General features: G+C 39.1%; 1 pseudogene; it reads left to right on the top strand.

Moving 5' to 3' along the window:
- The first annotated feature begins 421 nt into the window (after window positions 1–421).
- Window positions 422–1,147, top strand: LOC114048914 (annotated as a pseudogene).
- The last annotated feature ends 18,881 nt before the right edge of the window (window positions 1,148–20,028 follow it).

The following is a 20,028-nucleotide window of genomic DNA, read 5'->3' as shown; positions in this document are numbered from 1 at the left end:
TTATTTATCTTGGTATTAACCTCATAGCCATTTTTATACTGTCCTTTCAAGGCCAAAGCTCATTCTCTTGGGTAAGGGAAAAATATGCAAAATCAGAATTCACTGACTTTGCCTTCTCCACATTCTCTGTTAGCTCCGTCCTATAGTAGTTCTCTGCCTTTTTTATCCTCCTCTTTTCCCCAAAATAACTCAAATTAAATCCCATTTTTGTTGTCCTTAATTTTCTTTGCCAGCTTTGGCACGTTTTGCACTTTAAGACCCCTGCCCCTATTCTTACAGGACTATGTCATGTTTTTGCATTCCTCCTCTGTTACCTGGCCTTGCCTCTAGCTTATGAATATTTCTTTTAAAAATTTGTTAGGGAGGAGGAGCGGCAGCAACACCAAGCAGAGGAGGCAGCAGCTGGAACGAGGCAGGCACCATGACTGGTATCGCTAGCTACGAGCCCATGAAGTGCAAACTTCAGATTCTGAGGCAGCAGGCCGATGACGCCGAGGAGAGGGTTGCGAGTCTGCAGCGGGAGGTGGAGGGGGAGAAGCTGGCCTGGGAACAGGCCGAGGCTGAGGTGGCTTCCTTGAGCCGACTCATCCACGGCGTTGAGGAGGAGCTGGACGACGCACAGGAGCACCTGGCGGCCACTCTGCAGAAGCTAGAGGGGTCAGAAAAGGCAGCCAACGAGAATGAGAGAGGTATGAAGGTCCTTGAAAATCAGGCCATGAAGGATGATGAGAAGATAGAACTGCAAGAAATGCAACTGAAAGAGGTCAAGCACATCGCGGAGGCGACAGACACGAAGTTCGAGGAGATGGTCCGCAGCTTGATCATTGGGAGGAGCTTGGAGTGCACAGAGGGGCGGACTGAGTCCCGTGGCCTAGGGGCGGAGGAGCAGGTCAGACTGATGGACCAGAACCCGAATGCTACTGAAGAAAAGCATTCTCGGAAAGAAGACAAATATGAAGAGGAGATAAAAGTTCTTAACGATAAACTCAAGGTGGCAGTGACGCGTGCTGAGTTTGCAGAGAGTTTGGTAGCCAAGATGGAAAAGACAATTGATGACTTGGAAGGTAAACTGAAATGCACCAAAGAGGCGCACCCCCACGCACAAAAGATGCTGGTCCAGACTCTGCTTGACCTGAATGAGATGTAGAAACCCCCCCCCCCCCCCCCCCCACACCCACACACCCACACACACCCCCAGCCCCATCCTGTCGCTGTTACTTCCACTGACTCTGACTTCACCGGAGGCCAGCCTGCCTGAAGCTGACCTTTAAACTGAGGCTTGATCTTCAACCTGAAGACTGCTTTCTTCTCTGGGTCCTGGCTTACCCTCCCCCACCAACTCCCCATGTGAATTTCACCAAACTGTCTCTGCGGCTATCCCCCAGAGATCCTAGATGGGCTGAAGACTGAGCACTTTTGGGAACGTTTAAGGGAACATGAACACAATGCAATGGTGTCTTTAAAAGCATGTTGTATGATGTATACATTTTGTAATTACCTTTTTTGTTGTCGTAGCAACCATTTGTAAGACATTCCAGATAATTTCCCAGCTCCTAGGCTGCATCCAATCAATTTTCTTCCTTTTGAATGGTAAATCTTTCTACCTAAACAATGCCCTTTCTCCATGGAAGAGGGAAAGAGTAGTTAGCCTGCCCTACTACGAGATGAACATAGCCCAAGAAAAGACTACACCATAGGAAACCTCTATGTTTTGTACCAAGCACCAGCCAAACCAGAAAGGTCATTCCAGGAGGTGTTTGCCAAAAAAGAGTGCCATTCAGGTATCTTGGGGTGGTGCTTTTTTTTTTTTCCTTTTCCTTTTACCATTTTTTTCATTAACATTTGCATCGGTTGCAAACAAGCACATTTAAACGGACAGGACCTCTGAGACAATTGTCTTCCCTCTCCTCATTTACTCACAGAATGGATCCTGTGTCCCAGAAATTGGCGTGTCTACTCCTATCCCCACTTCACTTTCTTTGAAAAATAACGTTTTTGCCATGGATTAGCTAAGTGAAATTCATCTCATTACCCATTCCTGGGTCTGAAGCTACTGTCACTAAAGGTGCCGTCTCGTGCTTTTGTATCACTCGGTGCTAGAGAACTCCTGAATAGCTTGTGTACAAAACTTTTTTTTAAATTTTATATGTATTGTTTTTGACACTTTATTTCTCTCAGGCAGCACCAGGACCACCCCTACCCCACCCCACCTCCACTCTCATCTGGCTGTGAGCGCTGTGTCTGCAATCTATGGGCTGGCAGTGTACTGATCTTTTTTAACTCCTTTTTTTTTTTCTTTTTTGAGAGGTTTCTGTGAGGTCTGTGTTAGGTTTGCATCGTGCAGCTTATTGGATTAAATATGCTTTCCTTTGGTGTGGTCTGTTGGGAGCCAACCTGGAGAAAGAAGAACTAATGGTGCAAGTGTTTTGATATTGAAAATTGACAAAATGTCTTTTGAAATAAAGAACAAGTCCCTCCACCTTCAGAAAAAAAATAAAATAAAAATTTGTTCTCTGCATCCACATTGATTTGTCTCTTTAAAAAACAATTCTATTTCCCCCTATATCGGAATTATTTTTCTTTGGGTCTTTAGAATTTAATTCTTGAGTTTCTCATCATTCCTAGGATGACTCCCCACATCTAGAATTTTAGTCTATGAGGTTCTATCTATATTTCCTCTCAACCATTTAAAATCTGTTTTCCCACACATCTCGGGTGCATGTTATTTTTGTTTCTTCCTTTATTAATCTTCAAAAAATGCTTTCCACCATACTTCCCCTTCCTGTTCCTGAATTCCAAAACATGAATATAGCTTTTAAATATAGGATGCTACTTCTCCCCAACTTTTAATAATCCACTTTCTTTTGAACAAGGTGTACCCATGCAGAACCATATTCTAGTTATGTGTCACATCCAACCAAATCTCAGTGATAATTATAAGATCAATTTCCCCTCCCTACACTGGCCCTCTAGTCCACCCTGTCCATTGCCTAAATTTTGTGCATAGACATTTGAGGCCATGCACTTTGAATTTCTAGGTGTTTCAATGCTAATTTTCCTAGGCTGTAGAAAAGGGCTTTATAATTTGTCCCTGAATTCTAGTCTGTTAGTAGCAACCCCTTCTTGGGGAGCTCATTTGAATCTCTCTGATGGAGACTATATATATAAGATACCATCCTTCCCCCCCCCCCCTTGGTGAGGCAGTCGGGGTTAAGTGACTTGCCCAGGGTCACATAGCTAGTAAGTGTCAGGTGTCTGAGGTCAGATTTGAACTCTGGTCCTTCTGACTCCAAGGCCAGAGCTTTAGCCACTGCACCACCTAGCTGCCCCCCATCTCTTTCCTAAAAACAAGTGGATTAGCCAAAATTGTCTCTAGGTTATTCCTAACTCTAAGATATTTGAATGTGTAAGTGAAAAGGGCGTATAAGTTCCCAACACCAAACTTCATGAGATCATAAATCTATAATAAGAACAAACTTAAGAAATCATCTATTCCTGGTAAATACTTTATAATTAAGTATCCCTGCAACCCATCATCTTCTTTTCATCTAAAACCAGTGGGTATTTGCTAGAGAGACACAATTCCTCATTCAAGTTCATAGTTATATATTCTATAAGGATCTTGAGTTTAAAGGCTGCAAGTAAATACAACTGAAAGTTATCCGGCCACTGGCTTGGAAGACCATACACTAGTCTTGTGGCATAGTGGAGAGAGTGCTGGACTTGATTAGGGGGACCAGGGTTCATATAACTTAGATGCTAAGTGTGACAAAGGGTAAGTCACAGAACCTGAGTCTCAGTTTCTTCCCCTGTAAAATGGGGATAATCTTATCTCACAGGGTTGTTGTGAAGAGTAAATAAAAGGATGTATATAAAATGCTTTGTGAGCTATTGAGTTATTATTAGAATTGTAGATTTGTTCAATAAATATTTACTTAGTACTTTGCGCGAAATGCTGTGGGGATAAAAAAATGATCAAGGTCAGACTCTGTTCATACATTCTAGAGCTAATACAGTCCCAAGGAAGATAAAGCCTTTCTCTAATTTTGGGCTGGAGTCTCACTGAAGCAGTATTCTAGTGAGTTTCGGGAGCTGTAATTGGGGGGACATACCACATGGGACTGAGGAGATTAGAACTGGACAAGTTACTGATTCTAAAAGATGATGAGTTATCAGCCAGAGACCTCTCTAAGATGGCAGTGAAGCATGGGATTAGGACAAGGTCAAAATAGAGTTATTTAGAGTATTGTCATAAAGCTGTAGCATGAGTGGAAAGGTCTCTTGTCATTCTTTGAGTCAGGTTGAAGCTGAGTATGTAAGAAGCAGAGTGTTGTGGTGAGAAAGACCACTGGTTTTGAAATCAGAGGAGCTGGATTTGAATCCTGGCCTTGACACTACCTATGTGACTTTGGCACTAGAGTAGGGAATGAAAGGGTTCTGAATATGAGACCTTAAATGATGAGTTTAGGCTAGAGCAGATGTAACTGCCTGAGTTACAAATTACAGAAAATAGCACTTCCTATGAAAGCATAAGTCTTATGTATAGTAGCATTTCCAAGCACAATTCCAATAAGATTTTTCAAAGAAAATGATACAATAAATGACAGAAAAACAGGTGCAGTGGTACGAAAGGTTAATGCAATGGCCTTGCTTTTTGCTCCTCTGGATTTCACGTATATTCAGATTGAAGCTCAACAGTCTTTTCAATAGGCAGGATCCTTGGTCTTTTTAAAAGACACCAAAAAGACCCCAGTAACCTTTCCTATATTTACATACAACTTTCCTCTGCCCTACTACTTTCTCCACAGCCAATGACAAAATCTGTAACTGCTGCTATTGCTCGTGCAGGACAAGAGTCACAGAAATAACCAAATAATGGTTCTTTTCACTTATACTTCCTATGGTCATAGAATTCCAAATTGTTCACTATTTTCCTTGACTCCCCTGAGAAGTTCTAGGACATGAGGTCCCCAATGGCCTTGTCTAACCCAGCTTATTTTTTCCTCCATTCATGTCAGAACTTTAAAATTGCTTCCTTAGCTTAAAGAAAGTCTTAGTGGTTAAGCACAATAAAATTATTTTTAAAAAATGCCTGCCTTCTAAAAAAAAAAAATACTTCCCAACAGGTGGCACCAACTGTGCAGTACAGAACTATTAACTCTATTTCAAAGTGTAGTCTTGGTTTACAATGACTGCAGAGAAAAGTTTAGGCTTTATATAGCTCTAGAGTATGCCAAAGGTTTTTAACTGTGGATCTGTGAACTTTGTTTAAATTTTTTTTCATGCCATATTTAAATATGATTGTTTTCCTTTGTAATCCTATGTATTTAATGCATTTAAAAATATAATTCTGAGAAAGGATCCATAGGCTTCACCTTCATTACCTACACAAAAAAGGTTAAGAATCCCCGGATTAGTCCAACATAAATAGAGTCTTAAGAACGTAATCACCATAGTGGCTGAAACCTCATAAATATGTATGCATCTTAATAAAATAAAAAAACATTAAGAGGAGACAAAGATGAAGCCTTGTGATTATCCTACACAAACCCTGGGTAGAAATTGTGATATTAGATTTTTCTTTTCATGAATATAATAACACAAGCTTAAATCATCTCTATGCTTCATATGGTTAATAATTGGCTGTCATTTAATTATTGATAAGGGAGTGGCACTGGTTTGATAAGACTAACAGAAAAGATTAATTAAATGAATGAAAGTAGCATCTGTGGTTCTTTTAAAAATCATAATGGTCCATACAAACATATAGCTTTATGTTTTGTAAATATTATGTGTACATAGTCTCTTTCCATCTTCACAACTTGAGACTAGTTCCTGAAATTCTGTTTTATTTACACTTATCAGACACTAGCTGTGTAAGCCTGGGCAAGTCACAACCTCTTTGTGCCTCAGTTTCCTCATCTGTAAAATTGGGATAATAATAGCACCTACCTTCCAGAGTTGTTGTGAGGATTCAATGAGATAATGATTGTAAGGCACTTGACATAGTGCTTGGCTAATGTATTATTACTTTGAATATACTTCCAATTCACTTTTCTGTGATATTTTGTATCCTCCTCTTCCCATCCCTCCCCCCAATACTCCTTCACCTGTAGAGTATAAGCTCTTTGAGGGCTGGAACAGTTTGTTTGTATTTTGTTATTCCTGTCTTTATAACCCGGCACAGTGCCCTGCCACCTTGTAAGGCCTTAACAAATGTTTCAGTTCAGTCATTTTTCAGTTGTGTCTGACTCTTCATAACCCCATTTGGGGTTTTCTTGGCCAAGACACTGGAGTGTTTCGACATTTCCTTCTCCAGCTCTTTTAAAGATGAGGAAATTGAGGCAAACAGGTGACTTGCCCAGGGTCACACAACTGGTAAGTGTCTGAGACTAGATTTGCACTCACAAAGATAAGTCTTCCTGACTCCAGGCATTCTATCCACTGCACCATCTCATTGCCCTTAATAAATGTTGGTTGAATTGAATTATCTTTTTACAGATGAGAAAACCGAAGTTCAGAAATATTAAATAAATGACTTGCCCACAGTCCCATAGCTAGTTTAGATTACAGAAATAGAATTCAAAGCCAGGTCTTTGAATTGCAAATCCAATGTGCTTTTCACTATCATAGTTGTTCCTGAAATAAACTAGAGAAGGGATACCTGATGATTTAGAGTAGAAATGAGCACCAATCTTGAATGCATAAAAAAAAAATTGTTCTGATACCTCATATTTCCCACTCCTCTCTCTTCCCAAAAACAGACTAGAAAATATAGGCAAAGATACCAGGAGTTGTGGTCTTAAAGCATTGTTTTCCAATGGTATATTGCCAAGGATTGCCTAGTTATAGTCCTCTGTTGATTTAGTAAATAGGGTAAACAAATTTCTATAATAATAATGATAATTGTAATTGCTAGCATTTATATAGCACTTTAAGGTTTTCAAAACACTTTACAAATATTATTTCATTTTATCCTCATGACAGCCATGGGAGGTAGATGACATTGTTATTGTTATTGTTATTATTGCTATTTTACAGACAAGGCAAGTTAACAGAGGTTAAAGTGAACTGCCAGGGTCACACATTTAGTGAATATCTGAGGCTGGGTTTGAACTTGGGTCTTCATGACTCCAGGTCCAGCACTGTTCCCACTGCATCATCTAACTGCCTGCCTTTGGCATGAAGAGCTGGAAGAAACTGTTTTTTCTTGTTCACTTCCTCCATAGGAAGATGACTCAATTTGAAAGAAGTAGAGCACTGAGATCATTAACAGTATTGGATTTAAATGACAAGCATTATACAAATAAGTCTGATTTCAAGAGAGGAAGATGAGTGTTGATGACCATTGCACCATGGGATAGGGATCTAGAATCCTGCTGGCTTATACCTAGATGTGAACTAATTAGGTGTTTATATACTGACGCTGTTCTAAAGGCAAATAAGACAATTAAAGTTCTTCCATTTCCCTGCATATTTAAAATCTGGCATGCCATATAAATTAGAGGATGTATTCTAATTTCAAATTAGAGTACCTTAAATCTAAACAGGTCGGGAACAAATGGATTCCAACATTATCATCAATGATTTGGATGAAGGCATAGATGGCATGCTTGTCAAATTTGCAGATGACATGAAGTTAATTTCCAGATGGTTTGAAGCTAGGAGGAGGACCTGACACATGGGATGACAGAATTGAGATTCCAAAGATCTCATCAGGCTACAGTTATGGGTCCAATCTAATAAAATGACACTTGAAGGATAAATATAAAGTCCTTCATTTGGCTTAAAGTAAATTAAATGCATAAATACAAAATTGGGGACAAATGGATAAACAATAGTTTATATGGAAAAGGCATGGGGGTTTTGGGTGACTGAAAGCTTAATATAAAATGACAGCATGATATGGTAGGCAAGAAAGTTTATGTAATCTTGGTGGAATGAATGAACTAGGCCATTCATTGATATAGGGAACTCCCAAGTGAGGAACATGTCTCTTTGGAGGCTGGAACTTCCTTTATAACTTACAGTCTTAGGTGCCCAAAGCACTGATGATGAAGTAACTTGCCCAGAGTTCACACAGGGTGACACGTTATGTTAGAGATACAACATAAACTCAGGTTTTCTTGTCTCCAAGGCCAGCTCTTAAATACAAGCTTTTATGAAGGTAATGTTTTCAATTTTGCAAATGCTTTACAATTATCTCATTTGATTTTTATAACAACCTGCAAGATAGGTATTATTCCCATTTTATAGATAAGGAAACTGAGGCCAAGAGAGGTTAAGTTACTTGCCCAGGGCCTCATCTAGTTAGTAAGTGCCAGAGGAAGTATTTGAACTCAGGTCTTCCTGACTCTAGCATCTGTATTCTTGTACTCCACCACATTTTGTTCCTGTTTTCTAGATGTTAAAATGAAGCCAGCATTTGCCATTTCCTTCAATGGGTTATGTGACAGTTATTGCATCTGTTAATGTATAAACTAAACACCTTTTTGTAGAAGGAGAAATCAGTATCATAATTCGAGGATACAGAATATTAACACTTTTACAAAATGATGCCTAAACAAATTAAGAGAAATTATGCTTTTGTAGTGCCCACCTTACTCCTAATGCACCAGAAGAATATGAGTGCTCGGGAACATTCTCTGAGATCATTGCCAAAAAGATGATTGAATATGGTGGTATGTGAGTAACTGCAAAGGTTATGTGGCGTAATAGATGGTTTGCTGAACTTGGAGTACAAAAATCTGGTTTCAGATCTTGCCCCTAACTCTAACTAGCGGCATGGTGTTTGGCAAGTTATGAAAATTCCAAGTGCTTTAAGCAGTTCTTTGGATGTAGGTGAGTCTGTGGTTTTTTTTTTCTTTTTGCTGGAAGGAGTTCTCATGCCTTCATGTATCTATCACTTGGACTTGCCCTACAAAGTGCAGCATGCCTTAGCATACTTTTCATTGAATTTTTCATGTCTAAAAGAAATTTCAAGACGCCAAAATAGACTGATATTTGAAGATAATTATTACGTAAAGAAATCATAATACAAAGGTATGCATTTAGGCACAAATGACCTCTTTTTTAATATTTTGCCACAATGGCTACTTCCTTACTATCATTGAATCTCGAAAGTTGTGCAGTAAAATTCCTCCCCCTAACCCAAGACTTCTACATTCCCAGTCCCTGCCCCTGCCATAGTGTGCTGCTGTGGCTATTCCCATTTCAGCACGGGCATGTCTTAACAGCACTTTTACCTACTAAGCAGCCTCCTCTTTTCTGAGTCCTGCTAAAGAAATAAAAGAGGAAAGTGGAGGATAAGGGAAATGGAAGGGAAGGAGAGGCTGAGGAATCTCATGGCCCAATAAATGGGTCTGGAGGCCTGAATCCCCAGGAAGCTTTCTTTGTGGGCCATAGAAATGGTTAAGTGTGCATAATTTTGTTCACAATATGTTCTGCTGTGAAAAATTATCGGAAATCCACTGCTCAGGTACACAGATTAAAAATCTTTCCAGTCTTCATGGCATCATATAGTAGAGCTAGAAGGGACCTCAGAGCCCATCCAATCCTCATTTTACATATGAGGAGACTCAGAACCAGGGAGGTTAGGTGACTTGCCTAATGTCATGTAAGTAATAATCATGATAGGTGGAATTTGAACTCGGATTCTTTTCTTCAAGTGACAGGCCTCTTACGAGTGGACAATGAATGCTAAAATTCTCCTTTCTTCTAAATTTTCTGTCCAATGAAGATAGAAAATGGGGCCAGATTGTGGATGGCTTTAAAAGCTAAACTGAGTGGCTTATATTAAATCCTGGGGCAATAAGAAGCCACTGGAATTGGTTGAATATGGGAGTCACATGGTCAGATCTCTGCTTAAGCAAAATAACTCTGGCAGCAGTATGGAAGATGGACTGTAATAGTGAGATACTTGAGGCAAGAAGACCAATTAGGAGGCTCTTGGAATAATCTAAGTAAGAGGTGATGAGGGCCTGTCCTAGGGTGATCCAAGTGCCAGTGGAGAAAAGGGGTGAGATGCAAGAAATGTTATATATTCATAACACCTACCCCAGTGCCTGGCACTGTGCTTGCTTAATAAATACTTGTTGATTGATTATAAATCATTATATAAATATGAGGTTGAATGCTATTCTTACTATGCCTTAGTAAATGGTATAGTAATAATAATAGATAGGGAGGCAGTATAGAATAAGGTGCTAGACTAGTATTCAGAGGATCTACTTTTGAATCCTATCTGTGCTCTTTATTACTTGTGTGACGTTGGGCAAGTCCTTCAACATCTATGGGTCTCGGTTTCTTCATCTATAAAATGAGGGGATTGAAGTAGATGACCTTGAAGTTTCTTTCTGACTCTAAATCTATGATCCTTTGGAGCTGTGGTCTTTGTGAACTGCTGGTGTCCCAGAATTCCATCTATTGGTGAACAGCTCTGCAATAGTTTTTTTTGAATTGACCTAAGTTGGTTCTCACCCAGCCGACAGGGAGTTTATATGCCTAGGCCTTTTTCAAAGGCTTTCTAGCCTGGTAGGAATTTATGCTCTGGAGGCATAGATATCAGGAACCAGGTTCCCTTCCACTCCAGAATGAGGCACCAGTATAAGACTTTAGTGGAGGATCTATAGAAGTGAACAATAGAGAATTTACAACTGAATTTGGTCAAAGTGTAATAACTTGCCTGCTATTCTTTTTTTCTTATCAATGTCCTGCTAAGAATGAGAGAGAAAAGCTTAGCAGTTTGCTACCAGGAGGTGGCAGCCTAACAAAATAATTAGACTGCCCTAAATGAGTTCTTTGCAGCCATCTGTATATTTGAATACCTTGGCAAGCCCAGGTGTTCCCTGTATCAGGATATTCAGTGTGGGGAGGAGAACAAGCAAAAACAAATCTTGCTCTTTTCAAATCAGCAAATTTTTATCTGGGGCGAAAATTGGTAGGGAAAAATTATTTTCCTTACTTTTTTTTCATTCTGTGAATTTAATTGGCTTCAATCATTATTACAAGAAAGCACACATAAGTCCTTATAAAAAACCCAATTACATGAAGTAGCAAGATTACAATAAGAGGAATAGAATGGAATAGTCCAATATATTTGCTGCAGCAGAAAAAGAGAATTTGGAGAAATAAACGTGCCTTCTAATGTCGGTTTTATGATTCAAATGTCAGATAAGTAACTGTGCAGGATGTGGTTTTGTTTTTTTTTTCCCTTCACAGTTTAATTGAGAAGAACTCAAACACCAGGTCCACACTGAAGTAAAAGCTTGCCACGTTACTCATTTCAATTTCAGAGCTATTCAGTTTTGAATTGTTCAGATTAGGTAATTGGTGTTTGAATGCCCCCTTTGGTATTCATGTGTTAACTGTTATTTTTAAAGTAAATCTGGGATATGGTGCAGAGACCATGAATAAAAGCAGCTTCTAGGGATGAGAATATTCTTGTTTGGGAGAAAGTCAGGGTTACAGTTTTCTTTCTTTCTCCTTCCCTCCGCCAGCCTGTTGCTTAATTCCAGGTATTTCATTCAAAGAATCGAATAGATTTCGGGTTTGCCTTTTATTTTCTTGTCTTGGCAAAGAGCTATAAAAACAAACAGACCCATGCTACTGATCTCTGTCGCTAAACTAACATTTCTCACCTGCTTCAGTCTCCCTGAAAACAATGCCTTTGTCTTCCACAAAGTTATCAATTAGAAATGACTTAGCAAGGATTGCAATAAGCTGTTCAAGGAAACCCTCTAGGCTTATTTAAGGGCATCCGGACCCCAAGCTTACATTTATCTATGAAATCTACTTGCAACATTACTAACTTTAGCAGTCAGGTGAAGCTAAGATTTCTGAATGACTTCTCAGATCAACATACGATTCAGGTAGTCAACAAACATTTATTAAGTGTTTTCTATGCGCCAAGCATAAGCGTATATCAAGTGCCTAATATTTGCAAGGCACTGTGTACCAGGCTGCTCCCAATTCTAATAATACTAATCATATAACCTTATTAGGTGAAGCCTGGAGAGTGAATGAAAGGGATAGGTAGCATTGATGAATACTTTACACAAATGGGATATGATAGACTGGAAAAAGTTGAAGATAACAAAGTAAATAGCTTTTGCCTTCATTTCTTGTTCAATGAAAAGGGATCAGTTCCTTGAAGGCAAGAGCTTTATTGTGTCTTTATATTGGCAGACCCTAGTTTAGTGCCTGGCACATAGCAGTGATTAATAAATTCTTCTTGAATTGAACTGAAATGAAAAATGCAATCATACTCACTGTAATAAGATTGTATAAAAGGAGAAGAAGGCTAGGGTGTGGGGAGTGTCCCCAATTAAGTGCGTCTGATGGAAATGTGTGTACGTGTTATATGTGTGCAGAATGGAATGGGCTAGGGAAAGAGTTCGCTACTTTTGTTGTCACTTTATGTTGGAAAAAGGAAAAAAGAATGATCTCTCCCTAGTAAAGACACAAATAATCATCAACACAAAGTGACTTAGCTCCTACTTATGTGCTTGACATCACCGTAGATGCTGGGAACACATATACAAAAGTGAAAGTCCTCCATCGAAAAGGTCTTCCATTCTACTAAGGGAATAATACAACATGTTCTAGCTTGGTACAGTTGACAGAATGCTTGACTTGGAATCAGGAAGACCTGCGAACCCAGGTTCTTATACCTATTCACAGGTCCTCAGCTGTAAAATGAAGAGATTGGGCTAGATGACCTCTAAGGAAATTCCCTTCCAGCTCTAAATCTATGATTCTTTGATCCAGTGAAGTAAATGCATGGTATGGGGCTAGGGGCAGTATTTGTGATTTCACTGGTAGGAGGAACTATAATATAAAAACAAGTCTCTGTACCAATGTTGTCAGCACCTTATTGCAACTTGCCCAGAGGCAAATAGATAATACAATATGTGCTTAAGTAGGTAAACAACCCCAATTAATAAATGCTTCAGCAGCATGATCACCAGTCTTGATTTCAAGTCATGCCTACTATGATGACATGATACTGCACCCCATTTTTATCTGGGGACATGTTGTGTACCCCTAGTAGCATGTAAGTTCCATGACAACAACATTCTCTCAGTTTTGTATTTGAATCCTTCATACCTAGCACAATGCTTGGTAAACAGTGGATACTAAATGATTGGCTGATTTTTATGTTTACTCCTAAGGATTCTTTCTCCTTTTCCTCATTGAAAACTTGCAGTGGAAGATGATTTTTCCCTATGCCACAAGCGTTTCCCCTCAGATGTCATCTTATTTGTTCACTGATGGACTTCTCTTACACATTTCCCTTATCCATGAAAAAGAAATCTTTTCCCCTGCCCATTTCCCTACACATATAACATATGTACACATATTCTTGACACCAACAGCATTTCTTTAGGGAAATCAATTAATCTCTCCTGACATTTCCAAATCATGCTATTAGAATCTGGGACTCTGACTGGAATCATCCTGGGCTTTGATGGGTAAGCTTTCACCTCCCAGATAAGCATACCTCCAAGTTGTTGCCTGATGGATCTCCTGTTCTCCCCTGTTCTTGCTTGCTTTTATCTGTTACCTTTCTCCATTAGAATACAAGCTCATTGAGGAAAGATATTGGTTTGGTCTCTTATGCTTGTATCCTTAGCACCTAGTGCAGAGCTTTGTACACTTTTGCACATTTTTCATTTATTCACATAGTAAGTGCTTAATAAATGCTTCACCATTAAATGATCATCATAGATCAGGAAAGGCCTTTAAAGGAGGTGGAATGGGTACTGAGGCTTGAAGGAAGATAAGGATTCCCGAAGATGAAGGTGAAGGGGGAGGACATTCTGGGTAGACACCCTATAGAAAGACACATGGAGACAAGATAAAATATTATGTATGGAGATTAGCACTGACAACAGTTTGGCTGGAATTTAGAATGCTTCAGGGGAAGAAATGTGTGAACAGGCTGGACTGGTAGGCTGGAGCCAAATTCTGAAGAACTTTGAATGCCAAACAGAGGAGTTTGTATATTTTTTTTCTCTCAAGGTAATGGGGAACCACTGAAGCTTCTTAAACAGAAAAAGAAATGTGGTCTTACCTGTACTTTAGGAATGTTTTTGACAGCTGCGTGGATGTTGGATTATAGACGAGGAAAGAGTGGATTTAGGGACACCAATTAGGAAGAATCAGTATTGGCGAAAGGTTGATTAGGGCCTGGACAAGGGTGGGTGTGGTGGAAAGGAGAGAAGGGGACCAATAGCAGAAGTATTAAAGAGATGAAATTGACTAGGCAACACGGCAACATGAGATACGGAGATGGGAGTTGCACGGTGAAGGAGCATCGAGAATAATTGCTATGGTGTGAACCTATTGCCTGGAAGAAGCAGTCTTGGTGAACTGACATATTTCCTTGGAAGGATCATCTAACCCCCTGCCCTGGGAACCTTTTAATAAGTATTGAGTTACCTAGAAAGAATTACCTAAATAGAGAAGCCTTTTTCCCTATATGGAGTTGAAGTTTTTATTGGTCTCTAAGGTTTAAAACTACTCTTTTCATCCTTGTATCAGTGCCCTCCACTCCACACCCACAGTCACTTCTAATCATTGCTAGGCCACAGGCTGGCAAAGATTCATTTTTCTGTGTCCCTTAAAGTTCCCACCCAAATTGCAACTGGAGAGCTTCAACCTTAACCCTACCCTTAGCTACCTGAGATAAAAACTTTAACCATATTTAACTGTCTGGGAACTCCAAGACTCTCGAGGCTTGTCTAGGCTGCAGATCTCTGTCTGCCAGAAGCGAAAGTGTTCTCACTCAGATGGGGGAGAGTGATGTCAGAGATCAAAACCTAGGAAGGCCAATGACTAGAAGCTAAAATTCTTTAAAAGGTGCTTCTTCTGAATGACAGGTGCAGGAGTGGCCGCAAGAAAATGAGAGATGGAAGATACTTTACTGATGTTAATTACAGAAAAAAAAAATCTGAGATCCTTTCACCAGGGAAACATCATCATCACCATCATTATTATTATTGCTACCTTCCAAGTGCCACTGGAGACCAACAAGCTTTGAGTCCTGCCATATTTGGGGCACTTCCATATGTAGGGGACTCCTAATCCAAAGGCCAATCTATCCATGTCAATACTCTCTACCAAATGAGGTCAGGGTCTCAGGACCTTCCAGTAGCTGGCCCCTAGGACTAAGAAGCATCAATCTCAGGTCTTTTCTGTCATCTTTCTTTTCCCTCTCCCCACCCCCTCCCAAATGGGAAGTCAAGTGGAGAATTGTACCTGGTTTGGGTTCCTCTCACCAAAGACTATTTCTCACACACTCTTTCCTTCAGAACCATTTGTTTTCTCCACTTTACCCTAAAGAACTTCAAGTGAGGGAAGCTAATAAAACCCATTGAAGGCAGTAGTTGGGTAACTACAGTCATTAGCATCTCCGAATTTTTTTTTTCTTTCTGTGTATTAGCACCATCAATGCTAGGCTGATGTTTAGCAAAGAGCACCTGTCAAAACAAAAGAAGAGTTTCGCACCTCGCAATTTTAAGCCCCAGGTAAGAAACTCAGCCTGGTGGATCGGCAAAGAGGAAGATGTGAAACCCGAAACTCCAAGACTTGGAGCAGAGATCCCTTTGGGTACCAATAGGCTTTTGTTTAACACGATTAAATCCTCTTTGTTTCATTTACAGACATCAATGGGAAAACAAACAGTGTGATCAAGATAAAGGCTCCGAGCAGAGTTCTGTTGCTTATTTTTTCTTCTTCCTTTTCTTGGAGAGTCATTGCCACCTCTCAGTGGACAAGCTTAAAGAAGGAAATTGATGGAGTGAGCAGCCCAGGTGTACAGGAAAGCTCTGGGCTTCAGGGTGTGTGTGGGGAGGTGGGGCGGGGATAGGGGGGAAGTGTGAAATACTTATGTCAATAGCTAGATCAAAAGATAAGGAGGATGGCTTCCTTTCCTACCTAATTAATTGTCTCTGGTTTTGAAACAGTCTGATTTCCAGAAAGCACACACAGCAGATCAGATGCAGCCCTAAATGAAATAGACAAACCCAGAGAGAATTCTTTGCTTTTGGGACAGAGAGAAGGTGGGCTGTGGAGAGGGTGAGAGAGACAGCTAAATGTTGGCCACTAAACAGGCAGCAACCATCTGAAGCCCATCAGGAATGCAAAGATATTGCAACAACTTTGCTTTTTTAAGGCAAACCTTTCTCTTTTTTTGTATTATTAAATTGCTTATTTTATTGTTGTTGGACAACATTAACTCCTTTTCCTAAACAAAACATGGATATTGTCAATGTAACAGCCACACTGAGCTGACAGAAGCTGGGGTCATCCACATACACATTTTAATTACCTCTTTTCAGTCAGGAACATCATTAGAAGTTTATTATTACCAGCTACTATCTTGTGATCTTAATTGGCTTCCTTCACCAACACTAAGAAGCCCGTGCTGGAACTCTGCCAGGCTCCCAGAGATAGTGACCAGATCAGTGACACTTTATACTGATACAGTCTTCTGTGGAATAACAGAGATCAGCATAGGTTTGCATGCTAGACCGAGGGGGTAGGAGTTTCCTCTAACACCTGTATAGAGAGATCCTCATTCACTTCAGTGTCATAGGAACTACTGGGAGGCTGTGACTTCTCATGTTTTAGGGATACAGAGAATTCTTCTTACACAGAAAAGCAATACACACTTAAATGTTTGCCAAACAAATGCTTCCTGAAAACTTTCCTTTTATATTCTAATAATAATAAAAATCAAAATCTACTTATCAAATGGAAGTATCTTCACGCTGGCACTCAGCTGAAAAATACAACCTGGGCCATGGTTACCTGGCAAAATCATTGTTATTTAGAAAGTGTGGGAAAAACCTGCATTGACAGTTTGCACTGGCAACTTTGTCTCTGAATCAATAATTGTTATAAACTTAGCTTCTATCTCCAGAGCAAATACAATCATGCTGGGGGTGATGGGAAACCTGGTTAAATTAGAAGGGAAGGAAAAAAGAGAGAGAAGCAGCTTATAATACAGGCAGATACTAGGGTGCTTTTCAGGTGAGTGAAACAAAAAGGGAATCCTCTATTGGTTTATCTGTGACTTTACTTGTAGGGATAGTGTCTGTTAAATGATCATTAATTCAGATACTTTGAGGCATGGGTTTCTTATTCTCTGGTTTCTGAAGTATGGCTGATAACATGGAACAAGGTGCTACTCTATTTGGGTTAGATAGAGATATAGATATAGATACATAAAAGCTACTCTATTTGGGATATGTGTGTGTGTATGTATGTATATGTATGTGTGTCTGTGTATATGTGTGTGTGTGTGTGTGTGTGTGTGTGTTTGTACTTTTAGGTATAGTAGATCTGGCACTGGGCTTGGAGGCCAAAAGCCTGGATTTAAATTGTACCTCAGATACTTATTAGCTGTGATCTTGGATAAGTGAAGGTCTTTGAGCCTTAGTTTTCTTATCTGAAAAATGGGGATAATAGCTCCTACCTCTAAAAGTTGTTATGAGGCTAAAATGAGATTATATGGGGGAAGCAATTTGAAAATCTTAAAGCACTATGTAAATGTCAATTGTAATTACTATTATGACTGTCCATCTTTTATCAGGGATTCAGAAATCTGGCAAAGCCAAAACATTTTTAAAATCCTAATATTCCAGAAAATTCAATATTTTGCTTTTCTGTTTAAAAAAGGAAAGAGGACAAAAAGGCCTAAGTATGTAATCAATAGATTAATTTCTAGAGGCAAATTGAATAATGAAGTTTGATTGTTTCTAATGTAAATATACAGACATTTGGATTCATTGAATTTGCTCGTATCCAATAATACTCTACAAAGATTTTGCTGTCATGTACTATGATATCTAGAGTTAATGATGTCTCTCCACTCATTCTTACAGTAAGGTTCTAATAAATGAGTAGCATTCCAGGAGCTAAATTTTTCATACTGTGGTTCACATGGATTGAAGTGGTGCTTCCCATCTGTTTTGAAGTCTTTGTAAACAACTGGAAATGTGTCTTGCTATCTACCCTAGAATTTTGGTAGCAGTGGAGCGATAAACCTGCATGTTTCTTAACAGTTTTCCCATGGTTATGTGCTCGGCAATTTACATTCCATTCTGGTATTGCTTCATTATTTATTTTTAGGCAAAATTGATTCATTTGGACACTGTGAATTATAAACATATCATTTCATGAGACTTCTTGAATCTGAAAATGAAATATTACACATACTTGCTATTCAGGGGTTGAGTTCCTATGCTCCATGGGAGAAGGTATTTGAGACCCAAGGCTCATCTTTCAACAACAACAAAATTACCTCTTAAGTCACTGCGTTGTTGATGGTTTTTCTACCTGGGTATCACTGAACTGCCAGTGATTAGAAGAACTCTGCGTGTGTCTGGGGAGGGGGTGGGTGCAGGGGAAGAGAAGTGACTGAAAAAAATGGAATGACCATAATTAATAGAAGTGATGCAAACAGAATGCTCATCCAGAATGGAAGAGGGTCTTTCTCTACTTCACTACTGCTCTTAACCTCTTGGTGGCTCCACTGTTGCGGTCATCCCAGGCTACGGAAATGCGATGGTTTCCTTCTCACCCTAGTTTCTTGTTTATATTTACCTGATGGATTTCCTTTTTGAGGAGGAAGTGGAAAAATTGCTTTCTATTCAGTCGACTTCCCTGTCTCAAAACAGTAAGATGAAAATACAGCTGTTTAAAACATACTGTGAGAGGGAAAAAAAAGGCACAGCCACATTATTTTTTAAGAAGAGTTATCAAATCCAGAGTGCCAATCACTCTCCTAAGCAGGGTAAAAATTACTTGCACTTCAATATTTATATTTATATTTATTACAAGGGAAAAAAAGTTTCTTTTTTTGTAGAAAGAAGGTGCAGAAAAGGGCACTGAATTAGCTAAATATTGTACCTTAGAACATCAGTCATTTCCTTCTCAATAGTACTGAAAGGGTCTAATTTATAAGTTTTTCCATTTCCCTGTTAGGCTGGTTTGTAAGTTCTGACACTGCTACTGGTATGTTAATGAGAAGCTAGTGTTCCATTAAGAGTAAACCATATGCTCTGCTGCATACTGTGAAACAGAAAGCGGGTAATGTGACTGTTGCCTTAGTAACACATTAATTCATTTTGTCAGTGTTGGCACAGATCATTTCATTTATAAGAAAACAAGTATAATAGTTTACCACATCTATAATATTTACAGTGTTTCTGTTACAAAACAGTGACAAAATGAGTTTAAAAAATAGAGTTGGTATAATATCATTAAAATATGGAATTTGTGGTAAAAATTCCACTGTAAAAATGAAAAAAAAAAGATTGGTGTAAAATTTCTTTTTCACAATCCTTCTTAAGACATTTTAACACCAAACTGTTTGCTTTTTAGCATATTTGTATTATACTAATAATGTGCGTCTGCTGCAAAAAAAAAAAAATATTAGTCCATGGGAAACACAAGTGCATTAACAGTTTTTAATGAATGCTAAACAAAATATTTCATACAACAGTTTTGTTAAATTACAACCATATAAACCTAATCGTATGCTAGTGTGTTACTCATAACAAGGCTAAACATTTATCTAGTTTTATCTGTTCTTCCAGATGTTTATTAGTATTCTAGCTCTCCTAAAATATTTAAATTAAGCTCCTCCGTTTCCTCATGTGAATGCATTTTGTATTTTGTTCATAGAAGATCCAGTCACATGTATATCTAAATAAATATAGTACCCTCTATATGCATTTATGCACAAGTGAGACAAAATGTGAATTGAGATAATCCAGAGGTAGGAAAAAAAGGAGAGAAGAGATGGGAGGAAAGGCAAGTTCCTGTTTAGTAAAGGCTGCACCTGCAGCAGGATATCAGTTCTACCCATCCTTAGGGTATTCCACACCTGTAAACACACATTCTTAACAACAAACATTTTGCATCTGCGATGTATACCTACACCTCTGTACCAGTATCAAGACCCAGGAGAGACCTAGTAACTAGCATTGACTAGAACACTTACGGATTCAAGTTGTA

The sequence above is a fragment of the Vombatus ursinus genome, unplaced genomic scaffold (assembly GCF_900497805.2).
Source record: "Vombatus ursinus unplaced genomic scaffold, bare-nosed wombat genome assembly UNPS02014794.1, whole genome shotgun sequence".
NCBI lineage: Eukaryota > Metazoa > Chordata > Mammalia > Diprotodontia > Vombatidae > Vombatus > Vombatus ursinus.
Note: the sequence above shows the minus strand (reverse complement) of the source record. Positions and strands in the feature narration are given on the sequence as shown.